Here is a 24,714-nt window from a genome sequence, read left to right as displayed (position 1 = left end):
GTGTCTTTCACTGAGGAAAGGCTTATTTCTGGCCGCTCCCCCTTAAAGCTCAGATTGGTGGAGTGCTGCAGTGACGGTTGACCTCCTGGAAGTTTCTCCCATCTGCACACAGGATCTTTGAAGCTGAGCCAGATTGACCATTGGGTTCTTGGTTACCTCTCTTACCAGGGCTCTTCTCCTCTGATTACTTACTCTGGTGGGGTGGCAAACTCTAGGAAGAGTCCTGGTTGTTCCAAACTTCTTCCATTTAAGAATTATGGAGGCCACTGTGCTCTTGGGGGCTTTCAGTGCATCATAATTTTTTTTTTGTAACCTTCTGCAGATCTGTGTATCCACCCAATCCGGTCTCTGAGTTCTACAGGCAGTTCTTTCCTCCTCATGGCTTGGTTTTTGCTCTGATATGCATTGCCAGCTGTGACACCTTATATAGACAGGGGTGTGTCTTTCCAAATCACGTCCAATCAAATGAATTTACCACAGGTGGACCCCAATCAAGGTGCAGAAACATTTCAAAGATTATCTAGAGACATGTGAGGCCCCCAGAGCTCAATTTCATGTGTCATAGCAAAGGCTCTGAATACTTATGTCCATGTAAAATTCAATTTTTTTCATTTTTAATAAATCTGTAAACATTTTGAAAATTATTTTTTCACTTTGTCATTATGGGGTACTGAGTGCAGAATGATGGGGAAAAACTTGATTTATTTTTTATTTTAGCACAGGGCCTCAACATAACAAAATGTGAAAAAAGTGAGAAGGTCTGAAGGCTTTCCGAATTAACTGTAGACAACTTTGTGGAAGGCATGGCTAGATTTTTACATAAATTAATATATATATATATTAAATAAATAATTAAAAGAAGAAGAGGGACATTATGAAAATACATATATATTCCAACGTGCCCAGAGACTTGAATAGCCAAATGTATGTCAAACGGGTATACTTTTGGCATATGATTGGTCAATATACAGTACATCAGGATCTTGCAGCAGCAAATGTATTGAATAGCAAAATCTACACATACAGCGTGGACAGTCAATAGAAGACGTATGCAACTGTGTAAGTTGAGCGAAAACACCAAATAAGGGTTGATTTTGGTCTTAGTTGTCATTATCATAAAGAAGATTTATATGAAGAAATCTTAGTAGATCTGATTTTAGTATATACTTAATAATGATACATACAACATAAAGCACATACTATCAGTTTTAGACTGGGGTTCTTTGGGCCCACCAGAGAATATGATCCTGAGGACCTCCCTCCACCTATACAGGACATGTGCACTTCCAATTTAAATTGCGTTGTAATCTTTGGTTCTACAATTGTACACACAGGACATATAATTAATAAGGTCTAATAGATTATTACTGAAGCATTTCATAAGAAATAGTCCCTTGTGGCAAGTGATTGGCTCCAAAGATATCTCTAAAGGAGGTGGTCTTCTGTTGGATCATTGGGGCCCATTGCGGTGTCAGAGCCGGGGCCCACCAGGGGATCCCCTAGTAGCCTAGTGGGTCAGTCTGCCCCTGCATTCTATGAGTATTTTCATTTTGTCTATGTTGACATCAAGATTCTAAATTGGGTTCCATTCACTGCATTTATTGTTGGGAAACAATCAAATACAAACTGTTTTTCAACAAAATATATACTATAAAGATTAAAATATAAATACAGCTCATTGTTCTTATGTACAAAAGCAGCATGCCATGAAAGGAGTTAAGAACTATGATCCAAATGCATTCTGGTACAAAAAACAAATACAGCTCTGCTGACAATTAATGTGCGTGCCTAAGCACTCTAAATTAATCTAAGTCTAAAAAAGCTACATTGCTGACTAAAAGAACATGTATCAGCGAAAGCAGTGAAGGCACGTGCACGACATAAGAAACAGGACATCAATTTTGTCAAAGGGTAGCTACTTGGTGCTCCTTAGCGGTATTTAAGGAATATTTTAATGACACAATCTGGGTTTGCTTGCAGGGCAGGCAGAAAAGATAGTTGCTTTAGGCAAAACTAGACCTAAAGGGTACAAATCGTGGACTAAATAAGACATTGATTACTGCTTTGGAATATCAAGAGATATACGTTGTCATCTGTGTGAACTTTGCACCAGGCTTGTTCATGACTTGGTATTTCTAATAGCAAATATAAAATTCCTAAAGAGATCTTTGTTTAATTTAAAAGGGTTGTATGAGATTAGAAAAAAGGAAATGCTCTTATTCCCATAAACGCCACCACTGGGCTATGTCTTATACTGCAGCTAAGCCCCATTCAAGAACAAGGGGCTGAACTGCAATACCAGAAGCAGCCAATGAACATCAGTGGCGCTGTTTTGGAAAAAAAACCTTCCTTTTTTCTAAACTCATACAACCAGTTTAATGCTATTAAAGCTAGCAAGGATGTCACTAACAACCAGGCTTTGTCTTTACCATCATTAGCATTTATCTTATCATATGTTTCAAACCTCTACGATCAAGGAAGACATTAAGCCTTTACAGGGATATATATTGAAACATAAGACAAAAAGGTCATCAATGAGCTTACTGAACAATATCCCTTCTCCATCTGCTGCAGAAATGAAGACAGGCATCATTCATTTGCCAATTCTTGAGTCTGGTTCAGACAAAAGCACCCAAGGCTGGCATTAATACATTTAAAATTAACTATATTACTAGGTCAACACATCGTCCATGAAAGACCCTCATCGACTAGAATTCATTCAGTGTCAATAGCTTCATAGTGCACAATAAGAAATAGCTGTGGGAATCTGAATGTATCTGCTTACATGTTATGTATGGCTATTAGCTACAGAAAAACCTTGATGAGCACAAATATTTACCTTGTATATGTTGCTCTACAGGCAACGTCCTTATTCCATTACTATCGCCTTCACAATTTAGTAATCACACGCTTGGTAATTGTCATCAAAGGTAAAATAATGGTTATAGTCGAGAATTTGTTACATGAGAACATGTCCACTGACCAGAAATAACTCCTCTTGCAGGGTCAATGAGCACAAGTTTGAGAAGTTGCTAAAATCTCCAGCAATCATAACTCAGACTTGCTGCTGCTCCCAGAGAGGATTTACAAAGTTTTCATTATAAATACCAGCTGATAATATAGGATATATGTTCATTTGAGAATTTACAAATTCTAACCATCTGCGCCTCAGATGGTTCTCTGGTTTCAGTAAGTTAGACTAATTTACCTTAGCACTAGAGTCCTCCCGATGCTCTCATTTAATATTCAGTCCCTAAGTGACTATCTGGAGGACCACTCTCCATACAACTACTATGAAAGCAAGGCTCGGAGTGTAAAAGATAGTATATGTATGCAGTACTTCATATCCAGTATTTTATGGACATGCCTATTTAGACAAACACAACAATCCATTTAGTGAAGGTCCCTGAGATTTTAGCTCAAGGTCTTAGGCCCCATGTACACGAACGTGCTTTTGCGGCCACAGTTCCTCCGAAAATCCACGAGAGAATTGCATACCCATTCATTTCTATGTGGCCATGCACACGACCGTAGAAAGAACGGACCTGTCATATTACGGCCGTCTTCTGCGGTCCAGGCTCATTGAAAATAACGGCCGCGGCCATCTACATGTCCCGCAATTTGCTGGCAGCTCGCGGCTGACAGTCCGCAGCCGGCCAACCCGAAAATCACTGCCGTGCACATGGCTACGGTCGTGTGCATGAGGCCTTAATGTTAAATGCAAAGATATTGCCAAGTTAAAGGAGGTTTTGCAATGGGCAATTATCGGGCAAACGATCGTTCATAGAACGCTCATTGCCAATAATTGCCCTGTGTAAACAGGGCAGCGATCAGCAGATGAACGAACAAACGCTCATTAACCTGCTGATCATATAGTTTTAAAAAAGTAAATAAAAGTTAAATATTATCGTTGTCAGCAGCACATCTCCCTGTGTAAATTAAAATAATGTATGGGGACCAGTGATTGGAGTAACGACCGCTCATCCCCATACTATCTCCTTGTGACAGGAGCAAATGAGCGCCGATCAACGAGCTGTCTTGTTGATCAGCGCTCGTTGCAACGGTCAAAATTGGCTGGTGTAAAATGGGGCCTTATACAAGCCTATAGTGTCTCATGTATATGGGAGTATTGCAGCAGTATACAACCTCCAAGTTGTGTGGAGCTGAATTGTGGCACCTATAGAAGTCTTTGGGGCTATATTGTGCTTTCGTATACTTTCGATTTCATACAGGTTTTTATTTTCCTGTCAGATTCCATATGAATCCAACAGAAAAAAAATAAAGAACATAAAGCACCATACAGTAGAAAAAAAAATAAAAATAAAAATGGGAGTCCCCGCCAAAACGTCACACAAGTGAGCTGATGCACTTTCCATCTAACTAGACGTCTACATGCAGATTTGTGTTGAGCGCAATATGGACTATTGATAAACCACTATATGGACAACTGGTATAATACCATGAATGCGTCTATGGACCTAATAAGTGACTTGTGCTAATAGATATTAGTATTATTGCATATGTATCTTAATACTTGTACTTATATATAAATAAGTTAAGCATTAAAGTACTGGCGTTTGCCGTGCATCATTACTTTGTGGATTTTGACTGGAGGTTAAAGTTAGAGACCTCAGATTTTTGCACGGACATTGTGGTTTACCTATTCGTTAGTAAAATAATATTTGAATGTTACAAACATTTTTTTTTACAATTTTTGGTGATGCTTTTCTTTAATTTTTCCAGTCAATATCTAAATTAAAAAATTATCCTAAAATCTTGCAGTTTTCTCTGTGGCCTCTGAGCCTCACAATAGACTGACACTTCCTGTTCTGTAGAGATCACTTCTCAGCAGTCATTTCATTATCATCACAGGCAAGATTACAATGAAAGGTAATACCAATATATAGATAACACAGGATCCACTATTGACTTTAGGTTTTGGACACAGCTCCCCTTCTATCCCTTCCTGCACAATGACCTCTGCTCAGGTTAGGCTAAGGTCACCCCTGCGTTGTGACATTCTGTTCTGCTCCATCCAGGGAGCAGAACAAGGGAATGACGGAAGCAATGGTTCTGTTGCACAACGGACAACGCCGGCGGCCTGCGGAACCCATAGACTTCAATGGGTTCCGTCGGCTTCCCGTCATGGTGTCTGTGATTTTAGTGGACACAATAGCATGCTGCCCTTGTGTCTCAAGTAATCCCTGGGATCTGTGACGGAGGCCCCTAACGGAGCCTCCAGCGCAGATGTGAACGAAGCCTTACAGAGTATGCCTAGGAAACTCTCCCATAGAAATCAGTGGGTCATCTGCAGACTTGTCTCCTATGATCCATGTGGCTTTTGTAATATCACAGAATGCTGTTAACAGAGCAGAGCAACTGCTAAAGCAAGATGGCCACCCCCATAATAATGTACAGAAAATAGAAGACATCTACAATTAGAATATAAAAACAGATTAGAAATATAGAATATATATCACTATATGCTTTTATATAGTAAAATTAAATTATGGGTGAAAAACACCCATTAAGCTCATGGTATGTATAGACCGCTTATGAACGGTTGTTCAGTTCTGAAAATATAGACTATAAAGCTATGCTCCCAACATACTCTGCAATGTATAGCGAATATCTCCTTATTCTGAACACTTAAAACCTCAAGGAAATATAGTGCTATAAGAGAACTGATTAAAATCATCTGTCGCTGTGCTTCGAAGACAATATCATCTAATTAGACAGTACAGATGATTCACAAGTTTGTGGTTGGATTCTACAACATTTGTAAGCTTTACAACGTGTTGTTCACACATTGGAATTAAATTCAGATGCTAGCACATGATATGTGCTTTTTCTTGTTCAAAAAGGCATCTGTGAAGATGAACGTTGAATTCTTACTTGCAAATGTCATGCCAGGAGCACACAGTATGCAGAGTAAGGTGTTGCTCACAAGATATGATGTGGCTAAGACAGAGCGCCAACAATTTCATACTCCAACTCCCTTAAAACAAGGGAGTTCTTTGTTAGACCTGCTCTGCAACAACCCGATCATCACAGCTCTATTGTCTTAAGGTTCAGTGAGCTTTCTGCACTGTAATAACCATTGTCAGCAGATTTGAAAATGTATTTCTTTCTCTGGAAAACATATTCTGTCTGTGCGAGGTTGAAAAAGAAGAAGATGCTACCACATTATTCCAGAAAGGAAAGCCACATGCATAATTACCGTGCTGAATAAAGGAGATTAGCAATTATTAATAACAGTTTTGTTCCAAAGGAACGAAGTAAAAAATATTGGATTACAGTAAACAAGCTACGCATAAAACTAGACATATTTGGACTATTTACCAGATAAAAGGCAAAGATATGTCCTATACCAATCAATTGCTCCATTGGCTTGTCTACGTAAGGGAGATAGTGGATAATTGACAGTATCGATTACATTGATTTTTTTTTAAACTAAATAACCTTTAGTGTATGGTTGAATTAAAAGTAAAAACAGTAATGGTTGCCAAATAAATTGGGTAGCTATTACCTCCTTCAGTAATTGCTAGGTTTAGTAGTATCCTATGCTGATGTTATTTGGAGACATTCTAATAACTACATATTACCAAATTAAAATAAAATGTAGATGCGTCGGGACTTGTGAATTTGGGTTATTTTCAGTAATGATGCCAAAATAAATGATTGGGTCATAGTAGGATACATCTTATGCTAGTATATCATATAGGAAAGGGGGTAAATGTCTACATCATTCTTCGATTACCTATGGAGGTGTGAGGTGCCCAATACACATTAGGTTGCTATTGACAGATATTTCCAATTTTGCTAGGATTCACTTACAAACTAATAATTATGGGGATTTGCCATACAACCCTGCTTTTTGGAAACATTATGATACTAAGACCACCCAACAGGTAAATGCTGAAAAAGAAAGGGCTGCACTGAACTTTACTCAACCACAGATGTACAATCAACCTCTCTCTAGGTATAGCTGTTAATGGGGATACTGGAGGGAAAAAGGGTCTCATATGATTCTGTGCTGCCAAGACCATGGTTTGGTAAGCTTTGCTATTTTTGTAATATGACCAAGACAGATCCATTTACCAGGGTTAGTTCATTCGTACATTGCACAGTGAGCAGCATATGTCAGCATGTGTTTTCCTTTCATAGTAGCTGAGGTTTGGGTGCTAATTGTAGGCTATGGTAAAGTCAGACGGCGAGATCAAACACTACTGTGGTGCTTAAAAGCGTTAGACTACTCCCCAAAGAATTTTGGCGTCTGGGATTCTAGCATAGCAAGTCACAATAAAAGCTACATTATCCTTTTTTATTGCCTTTAAAATATTGCACTTTCCTTTGAAGCCTCTAGATTTTCAGTGTTAGAAGGGGGAGCATTATATGTATAGGAGGATTTAAAAGCAAATATGAATTTACATTGTTCAGTGTTACAAATAATACTTGCATTGCGACAACATTATATTATATGGATTAAAAGCAAGGGAAAAATAACTAACGTAATATACAATACAAATGTAAAACAAATCTTAGTGTTCTACAAACTAATATTCTGGATACATACAAATTACAATATTCAAGATTACGATAAGAAGAAACGTAAATAATCAATAAGAACCTGTAACGACTAGTTGGACCTAAATGTGTTTTCAGATAATAATATGTTATGACATGTCAAAAACCATGTCATACAAGTCAGATCTATGGGGATTTAGAAGCGGAAAACCCCACTGATCTAGAGAATGATTGAGTTCTGTTCACTATTAATCAATGGAAAAAATAGCCTTATATGAGGGTTCACGCTCTACTGAAATAAGTGGGATTTATGGAAGCCTTCAACTGCTTTGACTTATCTAACCAACATGTCATAAAAGTCTTTTATCCCAAAACCACTTTAGTGTCACCAAAGAAATGAATGGGAATAATAGGATTGTCCAATAAAATCTAATTTGCTTCCAATAGAGAATACTCTAGTGTGTCAGTCATCCTTCCATATAGTTTACCTTGTCAAAGCAATCTAAAGGCCCTTTAACATGGGCCAATGATCAGGAAAACGAGCGCTCGTTCCCGATAATTGCCCTGTGTATACAGGGAAGCGATCATCCAACAAGTGAACGAACGCTAGTTTGTCAGCTGATCGGTTCTTTTATGCAGCCAAATTGGTCATTTAGCAGCACATCTCCCCATGTAAACAGGTGATGTGCTGCCAACAAGATGGAAAACGTATGGGAACGAACGATCGTACTGACGATCATTCGTCTCTATACATCCCGATCATTGCTCTATTTAAATGGAGCATACGATCGGCGATCCACATGCTATTATCGTTGATCGGTGCTGGTTACTGGGTGAAAATCTGCCCGTGTAAAATTATGCGTAAAACATCTGTGTATGTGGTGTGTCCTGCAGACATCATATGGGCTATTGGCCCAGTTTGCACTACCTCCACCAGAAGTGCATATTACAGTTGGCCAATTCTGCTTTTTGTCCTATTTTTAGTTGAAGGGTTTGATTATTATAATTTTTTTGGCGGAACAGTCCCACTCTAGTCCATAGGCTTGTCCAAATGAATGGAGGTTGAGTTACAATAGAAGACATAGTGCACGAACAAGAGTAGAACTGCTTTGTGAGAATAAGCAGACCCATTTTCTTCTAATCTTATATAACCCCCTTAAATTTCTAAGTGCAGCCTTTTTTTTGTCAATGCTAAGGGTTCGAAAAGTGTTACATATGAAAATACAAAAAATATAATAATAATCTTTTCAATATTAATAGATCTACTATTCCATGTAAGCAACTATTTCAGTCAGCCGTGACGTGTAGTGGTCTTCAATGGGATTAGTGAAGTCAGAAAAAAAAAATCCCTTCTCCGATGATCACTGCTTTGACATATCTCCAGTTCTGAGGAGCTCCGGAAACATTTACATACATATTTGAGAATCTTTCATTAGCACATTTTATAAGCTGTGTACTTCCAAGAATTTCCATATTTGGCCTGTCCTTTAATACTAAACCACAATGCCATAAAATAACAAGTTTCTCCTATGCGTGCTGTTACTTGAGGAAGAATATGTCATTTCACAGTCAATCACTTGTGTTCTGCCTATAGAGTTCACACTGCTAATTCAATATTACTGGTGAGTGCTGTAAAAACATTCAAACCCAACAAACAAAAAGCATATGATTTTGCAAGTGAAAGATGGCAATTAAAAGCCACCTTTTCAACTAAAAGGCCATGTTGTTTTCTGAATGCCACTCTAAAAGTAAAGTATACTGTATTGAAAAAAATAAATCTAGAAGGTAAAAATAAGCTTTGAACTATTTGTAAATGATCGCTTAGGTGAAAAATACAACATAAGTAATTCAGCATGCTGTATGGATAAGGTTTCCGGTTTTGTTCTTAGAACAGTATACTCCATAACAAGTCACCTCAACCTATCACTCCAGTCACCATTTTGCTTAATTAACTGGTAAGAAATACCCCTGAACACTTTAATCGAGAACTAAACAAAACCCGATGGGCATAGACAGTTTAAACATACAGAAAATTCCCTTTAATCTGACAATTCTGACTGATATTTGATCATCTGGAATCTCCCAAGTGGAGAAGTAGGAAATGGAACATTTAAGCCAATTCGAAGACTTCTCTGATTTAAAAGCAAAGTTATGATATCCGTAAGAATTTGTTTATTTTTGCCATAATGCGAGTTTCCATCGGTAAGCTAATAAATAGGCGATTTACAAATCAAAGTTGAATGGAGAATGAGGAGGCCCAATGGCCCCTCTACCACATAAGCTGACACTAATATTATAAATCACACATGGTATGAGGGGCTTTGTTACAGGTTTTGCATTGGGGCCCCAGAGCTTTGAGTTATGCCTCTGGAGGAACCTTTTTCTAGAAGATCTCTACCCTAAGGGTTAGTACACAGAGTATTTTGGAGCTATCTTTGATGCGGAAACCGCATTGGAAACAGCGCCAAAAAACGCCTCCCATTGATTTCAATGGGAGGCAGAGGAGTTTTCTTCCTGCGAGTGGTAAAAAAACGCTTGCAGGAAAAAACGACATGCCCTTTCTTTAGGCATTTCCGTGTCTGACCTCCCATTAACATCAATGTTAATGCGCTTTTCGACGGGGGTTTTTGCCCGGGGCGCTTAATGGCCACGGACGAAAAATGTGGCAAATGTTCTGCCATCAGGTCAAAATTTGACTTAAAATTCCTGAAGGAATTTTGAGGAAGATGTTGCCGCCTGCAAAAAACTCAGTGTGAACAAGACCTTAAAAAAAATAAAAAAAAAATATGTACTTATAAAATGTCCATCTAATAATCTGGCATTGGTTGATTCCTGTTGATTCAGGAGCTCATAAAAACGGCATATATTCTAAACTTGATTTTATTGAAGAACATTCGAATCTTTTCCAAGCCTGACATTGTTGGTTTGCCTTCAATTATAGTATACGTTTTAAAACTGCTTGAAGACATAGCTGACAGGAGCTGACCCCTTCTTTCAAAGATCAGATTCTTGGTATTTACACCACTGTGACAACCATGAACTTGAGCGATCCAACACTTGGCCTGGGACTTCCATTAGTCTCAACAAGCCTTTCACTGAGGACCAATAAAGATCTATTCAACACTGGACATGTTGCAGCATACAAAGTGTTTCATGTAATAACACTTGAAATAGGAGATACATGTTTCCAGTCACATATGTTTATTGGGCTGAAGACAAACAAAAAAAAAAAATACAAAAATAACTCCAAAATGTACTAAAAAAAATAAAATGTTAAATATTCAATGGTTATATAATTATGGGTATGGTACAAGAGATGATGTTTTCTACAACAGGGGCAGGAATACAGCCTATATTTTATACTTCTATAATGGTACTTAACCCATTCTCTTCAGTAATGGAGACTGTGTGAGCAGATATTAAATGAATGAATGAGCATTAAGCTTCTCGCCATATGTAATTTCATCCTTCTGACCGATAAGGCCAGTTGCTTAAAGGAACATCCTAAAGAAAAAAAAAAACAATGGGATCCATACTGATTACACCTGGAGTGACTGACACTAGCCATTTAAGTAAAGGTCTCTGAAAATGGGAGCAGATGGCAAGCTGCACGCAGCAGGGGTCGAATTCATTAATATATATATATATCTCTACACACAAGGTAAGGACCAAAATACAGGAAAGACATGTAACCCAAATACTTCACTACCATCTAGAAAAAAAAAAATCAAAGGCAAATAATTTGTCAGAGAATAATACGATATGTGTCACACTAGTTAAGGCCTTGGCTTAAGATAATAACTAGAATAACTAGCTTGTATGAGAGTCAATCACATGAAATAATGGTTAATATCAGTCACAGGTTAAATTAACTATTTTTATCTTGTTTTCATCTGCCATTTGCCGGTCTACGGAAGGGAGCAAATAAAAATAAAGTCACAAGACTCATTTTTGGACTCTACAAGTAAACACAGAGGAGATAAATTACAGAGTTCACGTCAGAGCTTGGACTGAGATTAGTTTATCCAACAAAATTGGTTCAATTTCCTCGCGGGGCCTAAATTCTGTCATTAGCCTGGACTTTTATCACTGGGAGTGATAAAACGCATGCCCTGTTCTTGCTGATAGATTAAAGTCACCTCTACTCTCTGAACTGGGTTTTATTTTGCAAGAACAAAGAAAAAAAATTATCCCAGAAAAATACATATCAGCTGGATGTTCACATAACAAGGTCCACAGAGACACTTCTAGGAGTTGCCTCTTAATCCAATACTGAATAATGTTGGATATTGCTCTCTGTTCTTTTCAAGCTCTGCTACTGCCAAAATAACTGCAAGGCTTGCAAGTCCTGTTATACAGAGAGCCTTCCCCAAGGCACCCCAACACTATCTGAGGCACTATGGCAACCGCATAAGAAAGCCGTTTTCATGATTAATAGATGAAGATCAAGCATACGGTCTAGATGGCTCGCTGGGCCATCATTTGAAGATGCTAAAGGAATTAACTAAAGAGCAAAGCATGTAAAGCTATGTCAGCTAAGATCAGGAACACCAACACTGAATATGGATTTCATCAATCCATATATCTGAATTACACAACATAATGTGCACGTTTACTGTAGAAGAGCAAGAACCACAAAGTCAACAAACCCTTTTGACAAGGCAGGAGTTATTATGAATGAAGTTCTCCTGCTGCCCAATGATCTCACTAATGCCACTCAATCCAAGGGCTGCTGTATTACCAGATGAGGCATGCAGTGCCCCATGCCAGGGCTTCTGCGCTAGAGGGTCTTTTAAGTCTTATTTAAAAATTAATGAAGGCTGAAGCTTTTTATACATTAATGCAAATCTGCTGGAACACATTTTAGAGTATATAATAAAATGTAAATTTGAGAAAGATTAAAACTGTATCTGGTTAGAGCAATTTGACATTTACAATGACTTGAAGAAAATGATAGTTGATCTTACTGTCTATTGCTCTAGATTGATTAAAGCTTAATTTGATGCTGCTTACTGCACATAGCTAGCCATGTTTAATGAAAGATGTGTAATATTTGATATGTATTTATACATGATGTTTAATATAAACATTTTATAACCCATCAAAGCAGCACAGTAATTGCATACTGCCTCTACTGGCCAGCACTGGTCCAACACAAAAATATTTATAAACCCTGAATATAAACTTGTAATAACACAATTGTATGTTGGTATATGGGCTTCATAGAATAAGGGTATATAGCATAAGAAAAAAATCAATTAGCCAAATATAATCCTCTACAATTGGAAACCGCCTAATAGCCACAGCAGCAATGTATAAACTAATCTTCCAGCCACGTATGGATGAGTTGAGCCAAGATCATCATCCTGGTCTCATACTTCTTGGCTTCTTATATATTTACCAAAATAATCCACTCATGATTTTTGTATATGACCATCTTAAAAGGAACTTAATTCATCTATATGACCCTGTCTAGAATGAAAGACTTGCTCCCTATAAATAGTCTCTACATTCATATAAGCCATCAACGAGAAAAAGGGGTCAAGAAATACCTTATGTTTTTTTTATCCTGGATAAAGTCATGGTTTAAAATGATATCTGTATTAGCAAAGCCAGTCTACTGCCCACCAAAATATCTCTAACATTTTCTATTACATCCCTTTTATGGCAGCAACACAGAAAGCTAAAACTATATTCATCTGAATGCAGTTTATCAATCGACAGGAACCATCACTGAGGTATGAGAGAGAATTTATAGAATGTATTCAGATAATAGGATGACTGCTTCACTCATCCAGATCCATATGTTTACAAAAACATTCGTTCTTATAAAAGATATTAGATTTTCTAGTAACTGTCCAAGACCAAAATATTAATAATTACATTATAAATTATATTATAAGAAAGATATGTATTCTATAGGTCACAGCCAGACATGTCTGCAAACACTGAATTCTCCAGAGGTTTCATTAAAGTGGTTTAATCTGGTTCCTTTCTGCAGCAGTCAATCCAAAAGATGTGATATATGAGAGGAGTTGGATTACAGGGTAGTTGGTTATAATGACATGCCCAATAATATATCAGAAAATCAACAAGGTATGACTATTTATTTACTTTTTCATACATTTGCAGCTTACAAAGAAAACATGTGGTGGGAGTTATTCACATAAGTGTTCCTCTACAGAACGAAGACCACCAGGTTTACCAATTTAGCTGCCAAAAGCATTAGAGCATAAGCAACACAGCAAACCATGCTCTGGACTCCATCAATGATGAAGACCATATCAAACTACTCATTCTTTCATTAACTAGACAGGGTAAGGGATTCACATTTAAGATTTAAATAATGTAACCACTTGTCAACCATTAAGACCATTGTTTAATGAAAGGTGTAAAAACTTTGCACAAAAGGAATAGTGTTGAGAAATAGCTTGATGAACAGGAGTGAAGAGTAACCCATCGCTGCAAATCACTTTGTCTCCACCAGGGGAGCCATAGACAACTCATTGAATAAAGCCTACATTTCATTCTTTATGCTTGGTTAGCCAGTGAACAATGCTGAAACACAAGTCAAATCATCTAAACACATTGCTGCTGTTTAAAAAATACTGCCGTATTATCCATTATCGGTCATTAAAAGTGAAATTATATAAAATTATAGAGGCTACCATCCTACGCTGTGTCTTAAGACCAGAGACAATAAAAGCAGGTTGGGTGTTGTATGTTCTCATCCGCTTCCAACATGGCCTCTTTCCAGTAAAGTGTTATTACAAAATAAATTAATTATTTCTTTGATATAATGATGAGTGACATATAAACAAAGAGTAGGGAAACAGGGCTGCAGTCACCATATCTGTCTGCACTGCCCCCATTTAAATGTCATTCTGAGAAGCCAACATTGAAATTGAAGTTCCTTTTGTAATTTAAAACAGCCAAACAAACAAATCTGCTGTCATTTATACATTGGGATCATTGGATTTACCACAGGATATCCACACTGGCTGTTTTAGCAATAAAGGCATCTACTAACCCTAAAAGACCCCCATCCACTAGATGCATTTAGCAGACAAATCTCCCACACATCAATTACTAGCTCAGGAAAGAGCCACAGTCTGCTTTTATCTTTAAGTAGCAATGTATTACAAATCCATGTGTCATAAAACAATATATTTACACAGATATACATTTCATCTCTCTCACATCCATTTAAAGAGCTTCATTAAGCTTATCACTCAACCCATCAAAACTAAAGCAACCTTAGTGGACTGAAGCGCAGAAGACAGACTGTGGTCACAACTTGGGGGTGCAATGCTTAAACCTTGCGTAGGAAGGTTTATTCCTTTGTATTAAGTCTTCCTAATGAAGCGTGTGCGAATACTCATGTCTGATCATCTATTCAATGATACATTTTTCTAGCAGATCATCAACATAATTTAACTATTCACTAGAATTTAGCAATGAAAAAACTGAATGTTCTGATTGGGGGACAGGCAATATTAAATGTGATGACGTTACAAAACAAACTAGTGAACTATGAGGTCGTCAAAGTTGTTTTTCTTACATCTATAAGGTCTATACTTTGGTGACTCCAGGTGTTAGGTTATAATAAAACTAGGTTAATCAATGCTGGAGTCGGATTGTGTTAACACCAGTTAAAAAAGATAAGGGTCAAAGGCTTTCATTGAAGTAATGATAAACAATGTAGCAATAAAAAAAAAAATACACAATATATAAAAAAGATAAAATACAACAGACCAATATTTACACAACAACAAGGGCTGTCTTTCCATCTACAGAATATAAACATTATCTACACTTCACATTAAAAATAAAACTTCTTGGAACCTGGACAAGACCACAACTTCCAGATAAATGTTGATCAATGGCATCTACCTCTGAAGTCTGGAGACACAGTTCTGTCTGGTTAAAGTTAATAATTCACTTTTATAGCACTTAAACTGGGACAGAATAGAAGCCAGAACAGGGCAACCAGCAAGGGGTAACCAGACGGTTATAGTATTATGCCCTTCCTATTTTAGTTGACTGCCCTATAATAAACATACAGTAAACACTTTCTTCCTGCACTGTACATGCTAATAATAGTTTATCATTGGTATCTGGGCTTTTCCTTATACAAACACAGTTAAATGTGCTTTCAATCTACGCTCAATAAAATAAAATAAAAAAACAAACTGAAATGGCCACATGGGTATTCAATTCAAAGAATTGATCCAGATGAGATTTAAACAGAGCCTTCTCTATTTTACATGCTTGATAGTTGGGAAATGGGGAAGACAAATCAAACCTTCCCATAGCAATAAAGAAATGACTCCTGACAGAGCGGTTAAAAACAGAAGCACACTTAAGGGAAATAAGCACTTTTATATTGTATTGCCATTAAGAGATTCACTGCTGTGGGCACAATTGACTTTCTATGAGAAGTGAAACCGCTGGGTGTCCAGATTACAAGGTACTGCAGACAGAGGTTTTGCACAATTAACCTTTGTTGTATCTTCCAGGCACCACGTGTGTTTTCTACTTTACCAAAAGACTAAAAGAAAAATCCATGTTACTACAATCAATAAAACTTAAATGTCCCTATTCCTCTGAAGGCACTAGAGCAAAGTCATTTATTCTGCACTGTCTAGCGTCAATATTTGGATAGTCACCATTTCCCTACTCAACTGTACTATTGTTTATTAGCTTTCCTGGGTTACATTGAAAATACACCATTATTAGAAGGACATACTACAGAATTCTGCACATAAGGCTTACTGGATTGGCATGGACAGTCGGTGCTTAGCACCAAGGTATTAGACTCTATGTGAATGCTTGCAGCAATTTATGACATAGAGCCACCCATTCTTTTCCCAAAGCCATCCCAAGCATTTTATAGTAATGATCTCATTTTTGCTTTAGGGCCCCAATGGGAGCGATGCAGCCCACCAGCTCCCTGACTTTCTGCTCCATTTCCCCAAATATACCAGGCAGAACCAGGCTCCAGAAGGCAGCAGGGAAAAACAACACATGGGGGGTATTTGCAGCCAGGTTCCCAGAGCTCCCACTATCTCTCCTTCAAATTCACAGCCAGAGCACTTAGAGAGCATTACCCTCAGCTGACTGCCCCTCATACACATGGGAAAGCAGAGCATCAGCTACCATGTACTTGAACAGCAAGCATCCGGGCGCTGGATGCATTTGACAGCCCAGTCTGAGTGCAGCTACTCTGGCTGGAATAAGTGTGGTTTATTAACTTATTACTTGGTATTCATATAGCACCAACATATTCCATAGCGCTGTACAGGGAACACACTCACATCACTCTCAATCTAAATTCCATATCTTAAGCACTTGCACACATTTTAGAGGCCAATTTCATAGGGAGATAATTAACAGAAACACGTTTTTGGAGTGTGGGAAGAAACCTGAGCACCGGCAGAAAACCTCAAGAACATGGGGAGAACATGCTATTGCCTGATCAGATTCCATCCCTTAGACCATATCATCATTTCTCTGCACTTCAACTAAGTACACTACAGGAACTTGCTAGGTGACCTAATTTTAGTACAGTAACTAAATGTACACAATATGCATTATATGATATAATGTTTAGAATTATCTCTGCTTGGCACAGAGTTGCCCTTTAATTGCTATGCATCATAATATGAAATGCACTCAAATCAAACAGATGCATAGGTGGGTGTGCCACGGCAAAACACTCATTCAGCTTCCCATTCCCTTCTCCCATCAACTTCACAACAAACAGGGTTAGGAGAAAGCCTGGCATATGTATAATTGGGGAATTTAAGGTTAAAAGCAATGCCATCCATAGTGGCCGAGACCGGGATGGGGGAGGAAATGAGCCCTGGTGTGATGCGCGGCTTACAGCCGACCCCATTACGACCCCTTCATTTCTGTTAAGCCTATTAGTGCTGGAGGGGTCTGCGCTGCTGTAGAGAGCCCACCACCCCCTTACCCTCAGACAGGGGGCACAATCAGCCGTTCAGCAGCAATTAGCTACCCCTGGGCCACTCACAAGTTTCTTTAACACTCGCATTTCCACGCTTGGTTCCAAGCCATTCACTCACAATGGAAGAGGAAGAAGATCTCGACAGACCATCCCTGCCTTTGTATCTGAGCAGCCAAGGCTTCTGCCAACGAGGGGGAGATCGAGAGAGAGATGCCTGTGACCCCCTGTGGTCTGTACCCTCTTAATACAAGTGAAATCATGGGCATGACCACTATCTTCATTCATTCCTAGAAACACACCGGGCTACATGCAATAGACACACAACAGTCATAGAGAAATAGCAGAAGACCTTACCTTGGGAACATGCAGAAGCAGTGCAGAATCAGGGCTAGCTCATGTAGAGTCCCATTAGTAATCCACTGAGAGGGATCTCTCCAATCCACTGGGTTCTCCTGTGCAATCCTTAGTCATTACTACTCATGCGATACAATGTTACTGCAAATGCTGCACTTTCTTCTTTATGCAGAAACTGCTATTCCCTCTAGTACAATCCAAATTCCACAATGACTCCACTGTAAGGTCTTCTTCAATGGCATGCAGGAGAACAAGTCATATCAGGGCTGTGATGAGTGGGGTACAGTGTTCACCCAAACTCCTGTGATCTCTCCTGATCCCCAGCAGGAACACACAGCTCTCCACACACTGACTACTGCTGCTGCTTCTGCTGCTCATTGAACTGGATTTGGAGAAGAGTTGAGCTCAGCCTCTCTGCTCATAAGCCCAGCCTACTCCTTACTGATGTCTCCTAACCCCTCTGCTACTGGCACTGGCATCTAGTGCAGCAGGCAAAACCTGGACTGGATCTCTGAACACCTCCTACATCCATGTGTTTAAAAGTGACAAACAGAATAACAATAAAAAAACATTGCAAACACAGTATAAATAGGGAAACATTTCCATACATTTAATAAATAATACAATATAATACAGTAATTCTCTAGAACAGTGGGTCCTTTCTGAGATCACATTAAATATTCGGATTTTTCTTCCAAATGTTGCATTAAATGAATATATTCAGCAAGATGTTACATTTATTTCTGCAACCTGATTCCTGGAATAAAATGGATGATATGACTGAGTAATATTGTGCCTATTATCCATTTTGCCATGATAAGCCCGTTCTTATATTAAAAGGAAAGTGCAGTGAGTAATAGGATATTTGTTATATTTGAAAAGTGCATTTACTGGCTGTAAGGGAAATATTTTCCATTATCCCTTATCTGCTCTAAACACATGCAGTGCAATGAGATTTGTTTCCATTTGCTGATTGAGTTCTCATTTTTTTCCAGACTAATGGTGACAAATATTTACAAAGCAACATTTTAATGCAGACCATGCAAACAGGATGATATTATACAGAATGTATTTTGCTTGCACGTACTGTACACACAGTACTGTCTGTATGCGTAGTTGTAGATTCCACTGTTGACCTGAAGGTGTCGCCAGACTAGCTGAACACAACATATCTGCTCAGGCTTTTTCTGCTTATGGCTCATTGCACAGAGCCCTGTGCAGCCAGCAGCAGGTGCCAGACAAGACCAGCTGTATGAAAGCAGCTCTTCTCCCATTGGCATACAACTGTCTATTGGGGCTGACTGTGTGTACTGGATGATCAAGCCTCATTTGTAAAAACCCTACTGTACAGAGGTAGTACTGCAATAAACATGCACAGGGGAAGATGCAAATCCCAATGCTAAAGTGAAAAGCCTAAAATTCCTTTCTCTTTGGCTGTGGCTGATTAAATCTTAGTGAGTGATTGATTATTTTATTGTTTTATTTTTCTTGCATGACATGATCTGATAACTATCTGCTACTGTTTCTGATTTCCATCAGGGGGGGGGGGGGGTTGAGTTTCAGGTTTCCTCCACCCCTTATCATAATGTAATGAGTTATAAAGAGACTTACAATCAGATTATCCATATTCCCTGCAGACATAGAGAGAAAACACAGCATAGTGCAGGGTCAGGAGAACTGCAATCTCAGGAGCATTCAATGCAGTTTATTCCCATTGTTTGTCTGCTCATAGTTATCTTCTGATGACAGATCTAAGGTTTATGTTTCCTTTACAATATGTATGTGTGAGTGCTTAGTTCATAATACTCTCTTTATCAACTAATGGGAAGTATATTTAGATAAGCAAATAGTCTACAAGTTACATTGTTGTTATTGATTTAAAGGGGAATTACCATATATCTACTGTAGGTATTTCCATGTAACTCATTCTGTCAGCAGGCACAGAATTGCTGGTATTTAGACACCACTGCCTTCATTTTGCTTTAATCTGTCGGATGAGGTTGGGAATTTTGTTACTGGGTGGTATTTACAGACACACAAATGTACTAAAATCTCTACATATTGATGTATGATCCTTGTATCTGAATAATATTCCACATTAGATTCAGTATATAGAAAAATAAATAAAAGTTCTCTTCAATAGGATTGTATATTGTTTTATGACCAATTCTGATATCAAAGAGCACATTGTTCTTTCATCATCACTAAATAAGGTGACAAAGGGGCATTGTGTTAAACCTGTGTCTTGTATGTCAGTTGAAATATTTCTTTTTTTTTCCGTCAGCCTTGGGGCATGCAGGTCTTCACTTTAATATACACATCTGAGAACTCTTTTCGTGTACAAATGACGGATTGCCGTATTCCTGCTTATGTAAATCTGTTCCACATGTTTTAACAGTCAGAAAAAGTTATTGATGTACATTGTATTCCAAATCTACCTCGTTTCTTCATTCTGGGCTGCTTCAAGGAATGGAAATAGACAATGTTGTTGTCTGGTCTCCAGGGGGAATGTCCATGGATGTCTGTGGACAGAGGAGACTGGTTGCGGTTTGTTTTATATTCTCTTCATCCCCTGTTACCGTATGATCTTTAGATTCCTGTATTGTACTCGGCTATCTTTGTCAGTCTCTCAGACATCGAATGAAGTGGTGGTCATGGATGTGCACTACTGCTCTATTCACATAGGGGATTCGGGGACGCACGTTCTAGTGATCGCTGGGGGTCTCAATGGTTGGACCTCAGCGATCAGAGATTTTTCACCTATCCTGTGGATACGTGATAAATATTCTTTATGAGGAAAACCCCATTAATATTTTTTTTTTAAAAAAGGTTCTGAAATTTCCTAATATGCTTTGTGCTTCATTCCTCACCATTTCAAGATCTTTGTTTGCTGTGAGTGAATGGGAACATTATTGTTTCTATCTTAAAGCTGTAAATTCATAAAATATAAGAATTCTCATAGCTGAGAGCCTGTTACTATTGTATTGAGTTTAGGCAATGCTTTGTGAGCTAAACAACTTGCACTGCATTTTATCTACACTGATACATTATAGCAAATTATCTTTGCAGCAGGAGAGAGATTTGTGCTACTACACATGTATTTAGCTCACAGAGGATTGCCTAAACTGAAAACAAACTCCTGGGACCCCCACTGATCCATAGAAAGCTGGGGCCATAGCTCTAGGTAAAGCACAGCGGCTAATTTTCTCTGCAAGGCACCCTGATGTGTAACTTGAAGCTCCGTGGCCAACAGTGCAAAATCTGTAACAGGGCTCCCTACTAGAGATGGTTAAATTGATTCTGCACAAATTGAATTGGTTCCAAATTTCCCCAAACTTTTGGGATTTGCAATGTACATATCACGCCAAAATGACTGCCACCGGCGAGCATCTTCCAACATTTTACAGATTAGAAAAATTATCACATGAGCTCGGGCAGGCGTCCCTATAATGCCTTGCAGGCAGTTTTCCCAAAATGCACTGCAATTATCCCTGTCTCTACACATATACTGTATGTTGCTGTCACTTTTACATTACAAATGCTGGATTGGCGTTAAGAGCTTGAAAGAGGTTGGATAAAGTCGTTGAAGACATCAGAGTGTCAGACACGAGTTTTCAGGACATTCGGGATACTTCCGATTTGCAGAGAATAGAATAACTGATTCAACCAAATTGGACCTGAAACTAATTTTGGTAAATTTGGTTATCTCTACTCCCCACCTATCATTTGCCATTTATAATACTGGTGTTTTCTTATGTGGTAGAGGGACCTTTTGACCCCTCAGGGACCAGAGCCCAAGTGAATCTGCTACCTCAGCACCTCTTATAGCAGCTTACCTGACAGCACCACCCCTGACTTAGTCCTGTGAAGTACCTGCAAGAGTGCCTGACAGATGATGGAACAGAAAAACAGAATTCTGATGTGACACTGATATGACGTTTTGTTTATTTATTATACTCATCAGCTACACTGAAACCACTTATTTTTGGGTTTAGGATATACCTTGACATGGTCATATTCTCATTACATAGAGTTCACTAACCACTATGGTATGTCATCTTTAGATATCATTCAATGGCTACATTCAATACAAACGTATTGTTTGTCCCCTACAAGAGAAATGCCATTGGCAACAAATACAAAAGCTTAGGGATCAGGGTTCTTATGAAGTATGGAATAGACATGGACTTTCAATAGTTCAGTGGTATTAGGGAATCTGTAAAATGACCAAATATAACATGGCAGCCCGATTAAAGTATTCTCTAGGAGTCTGTGCATATGGCCGCATTATAGTTTCATGTTGTAGGGCTCCCATAGCATGGTATGGTCCAATACTGTACCTACTTGTGTCTCTGATTATATTTAGAGACCTCAGAGTTCATACGGCAGCCATGAGGAAAAAAAAGGTGACATGCTTTAATGCATCTTATATTAAGCAGGTATTCTCCCCTAAAAGCAATGCAATGTAGACACCATACTGTAACATACAGAGTACTTAAAGGGAACCTGTCACCACCGTTTCACTTATTAAACCAGCACTACCTGGTGGTAGTGGGTGAAAAATCCTTTCTATATAACCTATAATTGTCTTCTTAGTCGGCTCTGTAGCTTTAGTATTCAGTTTTTTAGTGTTCCCACACCGTATGCTAATGAGCAGAAAAGAGTAAAATCTTCGTTTGAAAAGAGTCATGTCTTCATTCCTCAAGTCTTTACGAGTTAACCCGGCCTCCTTACTGTCGCTCCTCGCCTTCCCCCAGCACACTAAATCCTGCGCTTGTGCATTGATGTCCTCTTCTGGTGTGTGCGCACAAAGGGACACCGGATTATTACGATAAAAGATGCAAAATGTTTGCAGACCGTTATTTACAGTCGGAGGAGGAGTTTAGGAGAGGGGATAGCGGTAATTAACTTTTTATAGCAGCGGCCAGTGAGGGATAAGTAAAGTTCAATAGGTGAAATGCTGGTGACAGGTTCCCTTTAAAGGCCCTTTGTACATACCTATAGGATCTATGCATTCTGCCTTGCATGGTATATCCACTTGCAGACTTATATAATCAGAACTTTTTAGGTGAAAGTTTTTTACGTTCAGTTTACAACATTCAGGGCAAGTAGAATTTGGAAACATTTAGGTTTATATATTAACCCCTTTTCAGCATTGACATGTACATCGTGGAAGGGGTCCTCTTCCCTCAACCACACCTACATTTACGCGATGATCAGAAACTTTGCCGGTGCCATCACCAGCTGGAGGACACCTGTTATTGACAACCACTCTCCAGCACTAACAGCAGTGATCGGAATGTTAGACTTCCGGTCGTTAAACCCTTTCTGCACCGCAATCAATGATATCAGGCATATCCTCTAGTGTTTCCCTAACAAGTAAAAATAAAAAACATATAAATATTTTTTTTTGTTGTTTTTCATACTCACTGCATGTCCTATATTGGTCCGTTTTCATGCACCTACGCGCCCATTGAAGTCAATGAGTGCGTAAAAACCATTACATGAATGCACATCCATGTGCTGTGTGTGATTTGCGCATCAATTCTATTGTAAAAAAAAAAGAAGTGCTTAGCGAGTGCGTGAAAAACACATGCCACTCGCAAAGCACACTGATGCAATAACGCATCACACACGGACAGATTCACGCAGGTTTTCTATGCGCGTAAATCTGTCACGTTCATGTGAATCTAGCCTAACAGTAAATGCTGTCTAAAGAAACTAAAAAAACAATGGTGGAATTGCATTTTTTTCTGCATTCCCCCATATTATAAAATTGATATAAATTAAATACTATCATATAGTTCCCCCAAATGATGCCTTGAAAAAGTACATGTGTTTGAATTTTTTTTTTTTTAATACCGGTGGCTCCAAAAAACGCTGTAGGGCACTTCATAAATTTGCTGCAACTTGTACTGGAGGAAAGTCTTTACAATGGATCTAGCCTGACATAAATGTTTTATAGGAAAGTAACTAGTGGGTAGAGGGGATAAATATGTCAATATATGGACTTTGTAACCATTTTATTAATTGCTTCAATGTGTCTAGAATAAAAAAAAAACATGAAGCAGCTTTGCCATTAATCTTGATTAAAATACTTTACTACTTTTTGTATATGCAGCTCCTGTGCAGATCTATGGGCCTCCATAGTCTTTAACAACACTCCCTTTTAAAATCTTTAAGAGCTGTTGCTTTTTCCCAGTAACAATAGGAGTAAAATATGAATTTACCAAATTTTGCGATGTATTTATTCCATTATTTGACAATTGATACACGAGTCCTACAGTATTATATTCTAGCTGCTTACATATTTCATATCACAATCTTAAAGTTAGTTGTACATACCGTATAATTTCAAAACAAGCCACGGAGTTGGGCATGCTCACAGAGGACATATGGACAAATTCACACTAGAAATTAGTAATTCTGTGCTTTTTGCCTAGTAAATGTCCCTTATAATGTCAATGCATCTTGAATTACTTGCAAAAATGAAAATGTACTGAATGGAGCCATTAAAGAGGCTCTGTCACCAGATTTTCAAACCCCTATCTCGTATTGCAGCAGATCGGCGCTGCAATGTAGATTACAGTAACGTTTTTGTTTTTTTTCAAAAACGAGCATTTTTGGCCAAGTTATGACCATTTTTATATTTATGCAAATGAGCCTTTATTAAGTACAACTGGGCATGTTTAAAGTTAAGTCCAACTGGGCGTGTATTGTGTGTATACATCTGGGCGTTTTTACTTGTTTTACTAGCTGGGCGTTGTGAATAGAAGTGTATGATGCTGACGAATCAGCATCATCCACTTCTCTTCGTTAACACCCAGCTTCTGGCAGTGCAGACACACAGCGTGTTCTCGAGA

General features: G+C 38.4%; 1 protein-coding gene across 6 annotated transcripts in view; it reads right to left on the bottom strand.

Annotated features, from left to right (window-relative positions):
- SEMA6A (semaphorin 6A) overlaps positions 1-18,277 on the bottom strand; it is a 172,211-nt gene extending 153,934 nt beyond the window's left edge. For 3 of the 6 annotated variants that reach the window (XM_075836342.1, XM_075836351.1, XM_075836360.1), the window contains exon 1: positions 17,852-18,277. The gene's annotated coding sequence lies outside the window, so the exon portion shown is untranslated. The remainder of the gene's footprint in view (positions 1-17,851) is intronic. The other 3 variants (XM_075836319.1, XM_075836325.1, XM_075836335.1) reach the window with 2 other exon arrangements.
- Between the last annotated feature and the right edge of the window lie 6,437 nt (positions 18,278-24,714).

This window comes from Rhinoderma darwinii, chromosome 1, assembly GCF_050947455.1.
Source record: "Rhinoderma darwinii isolate aRhiDar2 chromosome 1, aRhiDar2.hap1, whole genome shotgun sequence".
Classification (NCBI taxonomy): Eukaryota; Metazoa; Chordata; class Amphibia; order Anura; family Rhinodermatidae; genus Rhinoderma; species Rhinoderma darwinii.
Note: the sequence above shows the minus strand (reverse complement) of the source record. Positions and strands in the feature narration are given on the sequence as shown.